Below are 14853 nucleotides of genomic sequence, written 5' to 3' on the forward strand. Positions count from 1 at the left end.
TCAATATGCTAGTCTACCAATGGTTGCACTTGCAACGCTTCACCACTTCTTGTTAACTGGTTACCAATCAATGAGAACACTTCATACTTTACTGAATACTTGAGTTTTCTTCTCAGCATTTGATCAGTCAATTTAGCTTAGTCAATCTTGTTTACCATTTATCTATCTTGAATAATTATCTACCATGTAAGCTTCTTTAATCGCTATCACCACTCATCCTTTTAGTCCCTATTTTCTTTGCAAACAATACTTAATGTTTTATCGATTTGTAAGTTCACTTATATGATTTTATTTTTGTTCATTATGACTATGTTTAGATGCACTATGAATAAACATTCCTATGGTCAAAGGATTCAAGATTAATTCTCCCCAAATTTAAGGGTATGCACTATAAGCTATTAAAATATCAAATATCTATACATGTCATTAGAATATTTCTATCAATTTAATTCCTAGCTTTCATATGCCTAGAGAAAATTGAGCATGATTGTTTTCATATTTTGGTTATACTTATTTCTTCAAACTCAAGTTGATGCAAGCCAATTTATGTCCTTATATTCATTTCAATGTCATGTGGTACTTGATAAACACTTACACCTATTTAAATTTTTTAATGAAATCCTACGTCACATAATAAAGAAGTTGAATAGACTCTTATGTATTTGTCACCATTGAATGATTATTTTGAGAATGATAAAGTATCTATTAGGCTATAAGATGTCATACCTACTAAGAAAGACTCCAACCATAAACTACCACACACTGGAAGGTAAATTAGCCTCACCCATATTTACTAAGAACAATATAAATCTCTTATCAATCCATATAAGCATCATCGATGAATCTAATAACTAGAAATAAACCCCAAAATTTGATTTTTCCAAATAGTACAATTGTGACAAGTTGTAAGGTGAAATTTATATTTATACACTCGGATGTCATTGAAAACTCATGTAGGCCCATCAAAGGAATGCCAATCACTATCTTCTTTTTCCATAACTTTCTCCACTTCTTTCTCACCATGCACCCTACCTTTATGGTTGTAGGAAAATATGATATTTGCAACACACATTAAACAAGAAGATTGTTTGATACCTTCACCAAAAATCCTCAAGTTATATTGTCTAAATAATCTAAAATATCAATTGAGGGGGATTTGTATACATTGAATCATGTTATCAGTGTGAGCTTTTTAAGATTAAGAAACTAAAAAATTCCAATCTATGTAGAAGGTGAGAAATTAACAAGCATTTCAAAAAAATTCAATAATAAATAAAAGTATAACAAGGTATAAATTAGTATTTCCTAAACTAAAGATTAAGAGAAGTATAACATTAGACAATGATGGATGTAATATGTTTATAATGGTTAGACCATTGAGTGTAATGAAGTAAGTAGAGTGGAAGAGGGAATTAAAGGGTGGAGATGGTAGCTAGATAGTGTTTTAAAATCCTTTGTTACTTGTAAAAGTTTTTTGGTGATGTAAAACAAGGAATAATATGATTCAAAGTACATTCTTAATGGGTTCACCCAGGCTTCACATAATCACGTTGTTTAGAAACACGTGAATTTATAGATGAGGTTACTTCTAAATTTCTATATTCTATTAAGGAATGTAGAAGTATTCTATGTGGAACCTTTCCTAGGTCATGGGGACCTCTTAGTCTATCTAGGATTTCAACTCCTTTTGAAAGATGAGAAGATTCTTGAACAACAAAAACATTTTGAGTACATGATCATCCTCTTGGAGAGAACATTCGACGACTTAATAAGATTGTAAAACTTCTTGGAATATGGTGGGAAGAATGAGGTTTCATAACTTACCCTTATGAAAAAAGTAAGCTAGATGATGGGTATAACAAGTTACTATACTATATTAGAGGTGCTTCTGTGTTCTAATTTTAGGTCTAGATTTTTTAAAAAAATTATTAAAGGGTTCAAACCTATTTGATTGAGAAATTTGTAATTTTTTCAACAAGATGTCTTGAAAATTGATTGATTGTGGCAAATGAATGTCTTTGGGCTTGGGCAATTGTGGTATGTCACTAGACCTAAATGATATGATCCACCTACTCACTCTTGATGGTTAATCTATCAAACCATTGAACACCAATGTCACTATTGTATATTAATTTTAAGAGGATTGACTTTTATTTGTGTCCTCTTTAATGGTAATATTTTTAATGAGGTTTTGAATTTTTCTCCATAAGAACTCATATACAATTATTTTCAATCATTTATATAAAAATTTATATAAAATATAAATTTGAGATAAATTATTTACATCAAAATGTGATCATCAACAAATCTTATATATCCAACTCACCAATTATATATCTTTTTCAATAAAAAATGAAATTACAAAATTAAAATTAAAATACTATTAAAAAATCTTGAAATGATTAATATGTTCAAATAAAATATCTATCACTTATTCTAGGATTAATTAGAAAAACCTAATAACTAATAATCTCTTTGAATTAAAAAAAGGTAGTCGTTGAGATGGTTAATGGGAAAAAAACATTTTGAATAAAAAAAACAACAAAAACCCATTGAGAAGGAAAAAAGCATTCCGAATTCTGAATAAATGTTTGTTACAACCATTTGAAGGTTCAATTCACTTGTGGTTTTCTATTTTCTGGCTCTTCTTTTTGTTTTCCTCTGTCAATGTTCTTTCCGTGCTGTTCTTTTTGCTTGTTTGATCTTTGTCAATGTTCTTTCTGCCTTTTTCTTTTTGACCATTTCTGTTAATTTGTTTTGAATTTCCACTTTTCTTGTGTATAGCATGCACATTGGTCCTTTGTTGATCTTATTTGTTCTATGTTTCTTTTTGTTCTATTTCTTTTCTTTTGGGTTTGGTGGTATAGTAGAAACAGAGGTTGAAAAGGAGGTGATAGGACAATCGAAGAAGAGGTAATTCTTCATTATCACTTCTAAATTTAGTGGTTTGTTTACAATTGAATGCACCCACTAATGGAGTGTGTTTTTTTTACAGGGTTAGATGCATGTTAAATTGCAGGTGTTGGGCTGATGGATGTAAGATATGAACCGCTGCTCAGTGAGTATTCACATAAATTGAGATGTACCTAAACTTTGAATTGACTTAATTATGAATTAACATAGTTACGAATGCTTTCCAGATCACAACAAATTGAAATTGTATTTGAGTTATCTATTTTCCTCGGTTTTGAGTTGGACTTTATGTTGATTTTCAATCAAGCGTAAATCCAATGCTGATTTTAGACTCCTCGTATGCCAACTTGGTGTAGAAATCAATATGGACATGCAGATTAATGGGCTTAATAATCTTCTAATAAGGTCTTTATACAATCGATATTGTTCCCTTCAATATAAACACAGATTTGTATGGCTCCCATGATTTTCACATGGATTTAAGAAAAGGAGATTTAACATGAGTTTTTATTGATGAATAGTTATGGGATGGATGCTTTCAAAATTGGTAGTAAGCTAACATACCTTCTATTTCTTGTAAACTTCTATTTCTTTGCAGGTTCAGCAGTTCCTTGCCCTCATAGGACATACAAATACAATGTCCTATTGAGTTTCAGGTATGCCCTGCACATGCACTACTTTGCAATACTTTAGCTGTAGTATGGTACTATTTATTGGCTTTCAAAAGCTTTCCAAAACATGCAAATTGTCTTCAACTATAAGCTAAAGTATCAGCTAATTGATCAGCTAAGTGTCAAAGCATAGGAAGAGGCAGAGCATTTGAGAGCTAATTGTTCAACTAGGTGATTCTTCTTTGACAAGAAAGAACTAGTTAAACTATTGCTTGTTGCAAATCTAATTAATTCAAATTGACATGATGAGCTTTGTATGGAATTTCTATTTTAAATTGAAATTATTTAGTCCACTTCCATCTTTTCCCAAATTTCAATATCTATCTCACTCATCCATACCCATCAATCTATGATTTCAAGAGGTCAAAGTTTCTAATATCAGGTATTTTTTTCGGTATAAATAACAATAATGTTTGGATGATGAATGATATATTACAACCTTTTCTCTTGAGATCACATTCTATCAAACTATATGCTATTAATATTATTACCATATATTCATGAAGCGAAGCTTTAAGCCTTTCCTTTTCTATTGTTTGCATTAAAATGATAGAGGTGGATATGACATGTTTTATTTTTATGATAATGTAGTGCTTTAATGTAATTAATACATTTTCATCTAATAGAAAAACCCTTTAGATTCAGACTAGCATTTTTCTCTCAATCTTTCATTTTTCGCTCTATGTTTTGATCTCCCTAGGAATGAATGACTTGATTTGTTTTTAGTCATGTTTGTCATGGTTTCCTTTTTTCCTTTTAAGATTGAGAAATGACTTGTGATGAGTTTCTAATGCAAGCATTAGATGCAAGATCCAACAAGTTCATTTAACTGACGCGGAGAAGAATTGATGGGAAGTTCTTTATAACCCGCTTGGTAGATCACAAGTAACATCTCTAAGGCAATCAGTTGATCACACAATTAACCTAGTGTTTGAATTCTGTGTTTTCAGGCAATGAGTTGACCAAGTTCAAATTTTAATGGAGGATTTGTTATGTCCTCTTCTATTCTTTCTCCTCTGTTCTGCCAATATTGTTTTTGTTTTTTCTATTGTTTTTATACATTCTTGTCAATTATGTTTTCCAGTGTTAGTTTTGTTTTAATTCTTCATTTCCTTCTTGTATAGTGTACACGTTGGTCCTTGTGTTTTATTTCAAATTTTCATCATTTTTTGTTCTATGTTTTTATGCTTTTTTTCAGGGGTTTTGATGTTACATTTTTGTAACAGACTAGAAGAAGAGGTTCAAATAAAGAAGAGGCAAAGCAATCAAATCAAAATATTCTTTCTGGTAATTCTTCATTATTGCTTTTAAATTCTAAAACTTCATGTAGATATTAATATGTATTGAGCTTTAGTTCATATTAAGGCTCAGAACGTCAAGGTTATATGAAGTTTGTTTTTCAGCATTTTCTTAACTTATTTGATCAATAAATTAATATCGGGATATAGGGGTAGACATGCCCTTAGCTAGGATTTGAAAATGTTGGGCTTGCACCCATGTTCATGACATAATTTAATGCGAATTATGTGACAGTGTATTTTGATGTTTAAGTGACTATCTCTAGATATACAATATTGCTTTCTTTTTCTCAAAAGTTTAACAAGCATGAACCATTGCACATTTGAGTAAATGGTAGCGTTTGACACATGAAGATCTTATAGGTAGCTTATACTTAAGGATTTTCTCTTTGAAATTATGCATTACCCATATGCTTACATGACGTAATTTATTGGTTTGTAAATCTAAATAACATACACCTTTACAAATGAAACAACTATTAATGAAACTCTAAACATTACTAATTTTAACTTGGAATAGGATCACAATTGATAAAAAACATGAATTGCAAATGTGGAAGAAGGTGAAAGATAGAGAGTTGGGGAGGATATGACCTACTTTGTTGGCTACAAACATGAAGAATATATAGTGTTGAGCTTGCTAACTTGGAAGAAATTATCAATGCACATAAGGGTGATTTAAATATCTTTTAGGTATAGCCATGATTTGTTTCTTATGTGATTGCATTTGTAATGATTGTTAATTTTTTTTGGTTAAGGCTATAAGAGCATAGTGACTTGTAGATAATGTAAGATGATAGAATTTTGGTTAAGGCTATTAGATGCACATTAAATTGCTAGAGTTGGGTTGATGGATGTAAGAAATGAACCCCCGCTTAGTGAGTATTCATGTAAATTGAGTGTCCTTTCTACTAAGATCACATTGAATTATTGCATTTCATAGTGCACCCTTCTCTGTTAATGTCATTACTATAAAACAAGTCAAACATGGCTGAGGTGATATTTGAACCCCAGATTTAACTTATTTATGAATGCTTTCCACATCACAACTAGTTGTGCAAAACCATATTTTGAAAACTACTAACTCAATGTTTGAGTTATTTGTATCCTTGGGTATTGAGTTGGTCTTTATACAATCGATATTGTTGCCTTCAATTTAAATAGAGATTTGTATGGTTCCCATATTTTCCATAGGGATTTAAGAAAAGGAGATTTAACATGAGTTTTATTAATGAATAGCTATGGGATGGATGCTTTTAATACTTTCATTAAACTAACATGTTGGAATATTGGGGGTTATGTAAACTCCAATTTCTTTACAGGTTCAACAGTCCATTGACTTCATTTCCCTGCACATGCCTTGCTTTGCAATATTTTAGCTGCAGTATAATATTTTTTATTGGCTTTCAAAAACTTACAAAACATGCAAATTGTCTAAAATAGTAAGCTAAAGTAACAGCTAATTCATCAGCTAAGTGTCAAAGCAGAGGAAGAGGCAAAGTAATTGAGGGAAAAGTGTTCTTCCAGGAGATTCTTCTTTGACAAGAAAGAGCTAATTAATTGTTGCTTGTTGCAAATCTAATTGAATTAAATTAGCATGATGAGCTTTATAAGGGGCTTCCATTTTAAATTAAAATTATTTAGTCATTAATCTAAGTAATTCTTATCTTCTTAATCACAACTTCTTGATCCCCTCACCTTTTCTTACCACTCCCCATTTTCATCCATAGTTTCATATGTAGAATTTGTTCACTTAATACACACTTCCATCATTTTCTACCACTAAATTTAAACTAGAAACTTCAATATCTATCTCACTCACCCCATACCCACCAATCTATAATTTCAAGACACCAAATTTGTTAATATCAGATTTTTCATTGGCATAAAAAACAATGATATTCAGCTAATGAATGGTATATTACAACCTTTTCTCTTGAGATCACATGCTCTAAAATATTTTTATATGCTATTAGTATTATTGTCTTATAACTATGAAGTATTAAGCCTTTCTTTTCCTATTGTTTTCATTACAATGATAGAGGTGAGTATGACATGTTTTATTTTCATGATAATGTAGTGCTTTAATGTAATTAATACATTTTCATCTGATAGAAAAAATACTTTAGCTTCAGTCTACCATTTTTTATCTCCTCGAGAATGAATGATTTGATTTGTTTTCACTCGTTTTTCTTTTTAGGTATATATAGGCTAATGGCTTTATTTTCTCCTTTTGATATTGAGTTAATGAATCATGAAGAGTTTCTATTGTAGGCATCAGATGTAAGATTCAGCAAATTTATTTAACTGATGCAGAGAAGAAGAGATGGGAAGTTCCTTATAACCTACTTGGTAGATCACATGTAATAGATCTCAGGCAATGGGTTGATCACACAACTAACATAGTGTTTGAATTCTATGTTTTCAAGCAATGAGTTGATCATCTTCAATTCAGTTTTAATGGAGGATTCAATTTTGTGACTAATATCTAAATATATGGTATTTGCTTGTTCTTAAAAATTGAACAAGCATGAATCCTTGTAAATTCTTAACCTATATAACACATTCAGTAAATGGAAACCTTTAAAACATTAAGATCATATAGGATTTTTCCATTTAAAACTATACATTGCCCCTACGCCTGCATGATTTGATTTATTGGTTTGCAAATCTGAATAAAATATATCTTTACAAATGAAACAACAGTTTTAAAAGTTGGAGTATTACTAAAATTAACTTGGAAGAGGATCATAGACCATAAACATACAACTTGAAAATATGGAACGAGGTGAAAGATAGAGAGTTGGGGAGGATAAGAGCCACTTTGTTGGCTATAGACAAAAAGAATATCTAGTGTTGGACTTGCTAAATAGGAAGAAATAATTAGTGCACATAAGGGTGATGTAAATAGCTTGTAGCGCTATGATTTGTTTCCTATGTGATTGCATATGTAATGACTATTGGAATTTTGGTGAAGGCTATAAGATCTTGGTGATTTGTAGACAAATTGATATCCTAAATTCATCTTAAAGATACTTGTATTGCTACTTGCCAATCATTTTATTCTCTAAACTCCAAATTGACTTAATTACAAGTTAACTTAGTTACGAATGCTTTCCAGATCACAACTAGCTATAGGAAGCCATATTTTGAAAATAGCTAACCCAATGTTTGAATTATCTGTAATCCTAAGCATTGAGTTGGTCTTTATGTTGATTTTCAATCAAGTGAAAATCCCATGGAGAGGTCCTATTAAACTCCTCATATGCCAACTTGGTGTGGAAATCAGTATGGACACATAGATTAATGGACTTAATCATATCCTAGTAAGCTCTTTATTCAACAGATATTGCTGCATTCAATTTAAACACATATTTGTATGGTTCCCATATTTTTCACATAGATTTAAGAAAAGAAGATTTACCATGAGTTTTATTGATGAATAGTTATGGGATGGACGCTTTTAAATTTGGTAGTAAGCTAACATACAAGAATATTAGGGGTTATGTAAACTTCCATTTCATTGTAGGTTCAATAGTTCATTAACCTCATAGGACATATAAATGCAATGTTCTATTGGGTTTCAGGTATGTCCACACATGCCCTACTCTATACATTATTTTAGCTATAGTATGGTATTGTTTATTGGCTTTCAAAAACTTTACAAAATGTACAAATTGTTATTCAATATTCTTCTTCGACCAGAAAGAACTAATTAACTATTGCTTGTTGCAAGCTTAGTTAATTCAAATTGACATGATGAGCTTTGTAAGGAACTTCTATTTTAGATTACAATTATTTAGTCCACTTCCCTAATTTCCTAGGATAAAATATAAACCAAACACCTCAATATCTGTCTCACCACCCCATACCCACCAATCTATAATTTCAAGAGGTCAAAGTTGTTAATATCAGGTTTTTTTGTTGGCACAAATGACAATGATGTTTGACTAATGAATGGTATATTCCAACTTTTTCTCTTGAGATCACATTCTATCAAAGTATATGCTATTAGTATTATTTCCCTATATTAATGAAGCTTTAAGCCTTTGTTTTTATGTCGTTCACATTAAAATGATAGAGGTGGGTATGACATGTTTTATTTCTATGATACTATAGTGATTTAAAGTGATTAATACATTTTCATCTAATAGAAAACAATTTAGATTTAGATTATACCATTTCACTCTCAATCTTTCACTTTTCGCACTATGTTTTGATCTCCCTAGGAATGAATGACTTGATTTGTTTTCAGTCATTTTTTTAGGTATATTTTGACTTATGGTTTTCTTTTCTCCTATTAAGATTGAGGAAATGACTCATGATGAGTTTCTAAACCAGGCATTAGATGCAAGATCCAACAAGTTCATTTAATTGGTGGGAAGAAAAAGAGATGGGAAGTTCCTTGTAACCTAGTGCAACTCTTTGGCAATGAGTTGATCACACAATTAACCTATTGTTTGAATTATGTGTTTTCAGGAAATGAGTGATCATCTTCAGTTCAAATTTTAATGGAAGATTTGTTTTGTGCTCTTCAATGCTTTCTACTCTGTTCTGTCAATATTCTCTTTGTTCTTTCTATTGTTTTTGTACATTCTTGTCAATTTGTTTTTTTAGTGTTTGTTTTGTTTTAATTTTTCATTTCCTTTGTGGACAACATGCATGTTGGTCCTTTTATTTTATTTCAAATTTTCATCATTTTTTGTTCTATGTTTTTATGTTTTTTTTTCGGAGGTTCCGGTGTTACATTTTTTTAATGGACTAGAAGAAGAGATGGAAAGAAAGAAGAGAGAGAAAGCAAGTGAGAACAAAGTCTTCTTTTAGATAGTTCTTCACTATTGCCTTTAAATTCTAAAACTTCACATAGATATCTATATGTAATAAGCTTTAGTTCATATTTAGGCTCAACATGTCATGGTTTAAAGTTTTTTTTTGAGCATTTTCTTTTTAACTTATTTGATCCATAAACTATTCTAGAAGTCTGAAATATTGGAAACTAGGAGTGGACATGCCCTTTGCTAGGCTTCCACCCATGTTTGTGACATAATTTAAAGTGAATTATTTGACAATGTATTCTGATGTTTAAGCGACTAATATCTGGATATACGGTATTGCTTGCTTGTTCTCAAAACTTGAACAGGTATGAACCCTTGTATATTTGTTACCTATATAACATATTCAGTAAAGGAAGCCTTTGAAGCATGAAGATTTAATAGGTTGCCAACTTATACTTGAGGATTTTCCCTTTGGAATCAAACATAGCTTATACACTTGTATGATATAATTTATTTGTTTGTAAATCTGAATAAGATATAACGTTATAAATGGAACACCTATTTATGAAAGTCTGAATATTACTAATTCTAACTTGGAAGAGGATCACAATTGATGAAACATGAAAATTGTAAATGTGGAAGAATCTGGTGGATAGAGAGTTGGGGAGGATATGACCTGCTTTGTTGGCTACAGACAAGAAGAATATCTAGTGTTGACCTTACTAACTATGAAGAAATTATCAGTGCACATAAGGGTGATGTAAATATCTATTAAGTATGGCCATGATTTGTTTCTTGTGTGATTGCATTTGTAATGATGTTGGAATTTAGGTTAAGTTTTAAGAGCCTAGTGACTTGTAGATGAACTGGTATCCTAAAGTAGTGTTATCTTTCTAATACTTATATTGCTACTTACCAATCATGTTTTTCCATTTCCTCTATTATAACTATTATATGTCTTATATTTGGATTGTTAGTAAGCTCACCTTTAAGTGTATTGGGGGATTTCTAACTTCTACTTATTTGTAGGTTCATCAGTTCATTGACCTCATAGGACATTTAGTTGTAATGCCCTATTGGGTTGTCAATAAGTTTGTAGATGTCATACTCTATGGTTTGGTTGCCTTCAAATATTTTATAGAACCTACAAATGATGTACAATGGTGAGCTAAGGTATCAAATGACATGCATTCTATTGATCTTATTCATCTTTGTTCTATTTTTTTTATGGATTTGGTGGTATAGTAGAAAAAGAGGTTAAAAAAAGGAAGAGATAGGGCAACCAAGAAAGGAAGAGGTAATTAATCATTATAACTTCTTAAATTTAATGATTTGTTTATAATTGAAGGCATTCTCTAATGGAGTGTAATTGTCTACAGGGTAAGATGCACATTAAATTGCAGGTGTTGGGTTGATGGATGTAAGATGTGAATCCACACTCAGTGAGTATTCGCATAAATTGAAGTGTCCTTTCTACTAAGATCACATTGAATTCTTGCATTTCATTGTGTGCCCTGCTCTTTTAATGTCATTACTGTAAAATAAGTTAATCGTGTCTGAGGTGGCATTTAAATTCCAAATTAACTTACTGATCAATGCTTTCCATATCACAACTAGCTATGTAAAACCATATTTTGAAAACTACTAACCCAATGTTTGAATTGTCTGTATTCTTAGGTATTGAGCTAGTCTTTATACAACCGATATTGCTACCTTAAATTTATTTAACGTAGATTTGTATGGTTCTCATCTTTTTCACATGGATTTAAGAAAAGTAGATTTAACATGAGTTGTATTAATGAATAATTATGGGAGTGATGCTTTTAATACTGTCAGTAAGCTACCATACTAGAATATTAGGGATTATGTAATTCCAAATTCTTTATAGGTTCAATAGTTTATTGACTTCATGGCCCTACTCATTGGGCTTCAAGTATGCATGCACATGCCTTGCTCTGCAATATTTTAGTTTTAGTATGGTATTGTTTATTAGTTTTAAAAACTTACAAAACATGCAAATTGTCTAAAACAGTAAGCTAAAGTAACAGTCAATTGATTAGCTAAATGTCAAAGCACATGAGATGCAGAGTAACCAAGGGAAAAATGTTCTTCCAAGTGATTATTTTTTACAAGAGAGAGCTAATTAATTGTCTCTTTTTGAAAAATTAATTAATTCAAATTGGCATGATGAGCTTTGCAAGGAACTTCCATTGTAAACTCAAATTATTAAGTCTTTCATGTAAGTAATTCCAAACCTCTTAATGTCAACTTCTTGATCCCCTCACCTTTTCTCACTACTCCCCATTTTCATCTATAGTCTCATATGTAGAATTTTAACATTGTTCACTTAATACCCACTTACATCATTTTCTAGCATTAGATTTGAACCAAAAACCTCAATATCTATCTCACTCTCCCCATAGCCACCAATCTATAATTTCAAGAGGTCAAATTTGTTAATATTAGATCTTTTGTTGGCATAAATAACAATGATGTTCAGTTGATGAATGGTATATTACAACCTTCTCTTGAGATCACATTCTATCAAATATTTTTAGGCTATTAGTATTATTATCCTATATCCATGAAGTTTTAAGCTAAGTCGCATGATATGTCAAATTTCATCCATGAGATTCGAATTTCAATGAATTTTTACAATTTTTGAACTTTGGATGGGAAAAGCGAACAACAAGAAACAAGAAACAAGAAACAAGAAGAGAGAGGCCAAGGCAAAGACTAGGAGTCCTTACTTGGAAAAAAGAAATCAGCCACAAAAGGATAAGACTATGAGTAGAGAGGAGCCCCAGGCTATCTCTGTGAACTTGTGGAAGAGTGTCGCTGATGTAGAAAATGCCATGGGGCCTAATAGAACTGGAATGGTCAGTAGAACTGGTAGAACTACATGGCCCTTTTACACCCTATAAAGGAGATAAGGATGTGAAAAAAGAAGTAATAAGCTAATTAGAGGAATGTCAATGAGGAAGTAGTGACTGTAAAGTACTAGCACAAAGTAGAGTGGCCTCCTGAAGATAAAGCACAAGACATCGCTGGTCACAATAACTGAAGAAGGCTGAAAGAGAAAGGCAGTCCCAGAATAGACAATAAAATCTCCCCTTGATCACATAAAAGATAGGACAATGAAAGATAAAGTGAGTCTCCATCTCGACCTCATCTAGAGTACATAACTTATAGATACATTGCCCTTTGTAAATATGATGATCGTTCTATGCTTGAAGAAGGTGAGAACCAACTTTGAAAGATCCTAGAGAGATACGTAGGGCATGACACCACCATTGAGAAAGATAACTACGACAAACAATGATCCCATTGTTGATCTCTAGAAAGTGCTTCGCATAGAAGGCCATCCTTAGACATAAACCACCAGGAGGGTTAGTCCAAGTAGTGGTAATATATTGTCTGTAGATATTAAGTCTGACATGTTCATTTAACTCCTATTGAGAGGGGAGGAGATGAGCAGGGACATTCAACAAGAACTGATAAGGAGGGAGATGATCAATATCAATCCTAATCAAGCTTAGTAGACAAGATGCTTGAGCATACTAGTAATGAGCACGAGAGCTAGTATCAAAAATCATAATAGCAACAGAAGAGAAATATGCCAGGTAGGAATATCTATCATGTTCATCAACCAAATCCACAAAACCATGTAGGTGATGAAGGAACCAAATCAGATCAAATATAGCTGCAAGACTGAAGGGATGAGAACCAAACTCAACAAAAATGATACTATGAGGAGTGAACCTATGACATCTGATGATCCATCATAGAAGCAAAGTTTGAACTCGCTCGATCAAAGCCCAGTTGGAACCAAGGAGAGAAAGCCTTTAAACCATGGAGCCATAAAGAAAAGTTGGCCTAAAAAAGGAGTCCAAGAGGGATAACTTGGACAAGGTGTCCTGGAAATGGTGTCTAAGACACTATTTCTCAAGCATAGCAAGAGAACCCATACCCTTACTAACTCTAGACAGTATCACTGGTCTCGTACTGAAGCAGGGCCCAGAAAACTTCACTCCTAGATACTTATAAGAAGAAGTGATCTCAATCTCTTGACCCTAGAAAAATAAGTGAAGATGAGAAGTCTTTAAGCAATTATAGATCATAACTCGAGTCTTACCTAGGTTAACTACAAGCTTTCTCTAAACACAAAAAGAAGCCAAACTATCCAAAAGCCTCTACAAACTCTCTAGAGAAGAAGAAAGAAGAACCACATCATCTGCAAAAAGAAGAATGGAGATCAAGACCTAGTGTAAGTAGAAACCATCACCTGGGAGCAAATATTTCAAAAGGAAACAAACAAAGTGGAGGAGAGAGGATAACCTTGTTTAACCCCAATGGTGCTATGGATTGGAACTAAGAAGCCATCAGGTGTCTTGAATCTACCTACTACAGCTTGTATAATCTCATGATAGCAGTAAGTAACATATGAGGAATCCCAATCTCTCAAAGCCTTTGAGATAATGCCATCCTAGGAATAAAATCAAAAGCCTTATGAAAATCAACAAAGCAGTAGTAACTTTCTCTTATCTATGTCTAGCCTCCTCAATAATAGCCTATAAAGTAAAAATATGATCCATGGTCTGATAGTCATCTTAGAAACTAGCTTGATCTCTAGCTCTACAATCGTTCCTATTAAGCTCTCTAGATAACATAGCATTGAGGACTATAGCATACCTTTTTGCAAATGTGTGTCCAATCATAATAGTTCTATAATTCCCAGGGTCAGAAATAGAGTCAGTCTTATGGATTGGGTAGATCAGATGCTTGGACCAAAAAATGAGAAACCTAGTACAAACCACCTTATTAAAGAGTATAGAGATAGGGGCCCAGAATGGAGGCACCAAACTTGAAGAGTTTAGCCTAGAACCCCTTCTCATTCACTGCTCTACTGCATCTCATGGATCTGATGGCCTCACAAATGTAAGAGGGGGTGAACAAGTGAGAGAAAGGGGGCAGGATGGAATGAATCAAATGCTGTCTAGGAATGTCATAAAGAACCATGGTATAAGAGGTTAGGGAGCAAAAGTCAAGGATGGAAGACAAAGGAGTACAATGAGGAAAAAGGGTGCACTAGAAAAGTTGGGGATTGTGGATCAACATGGAGCAAAAGGATTTACATTGGGAAGCAATGAAGGAACATTTCTTGTAGCGAAGAAAATGAAGATAAGAAATGCAAAG

This window comes from Cupressus sempervirens, chromosome 8 (assembly GCF_028749045.1).
Source record: "Cupressus sempervirens isolate cs-2001-9-10 chromosome 8, ASM2874904v1, whole genome shotgun sequence".
NCBI lineage: Eukaryota > Viridiplantae > Streptophyta > Pinopsida > Cupressales > Cupressaceae > Cupressus > Cupressus sempervirens.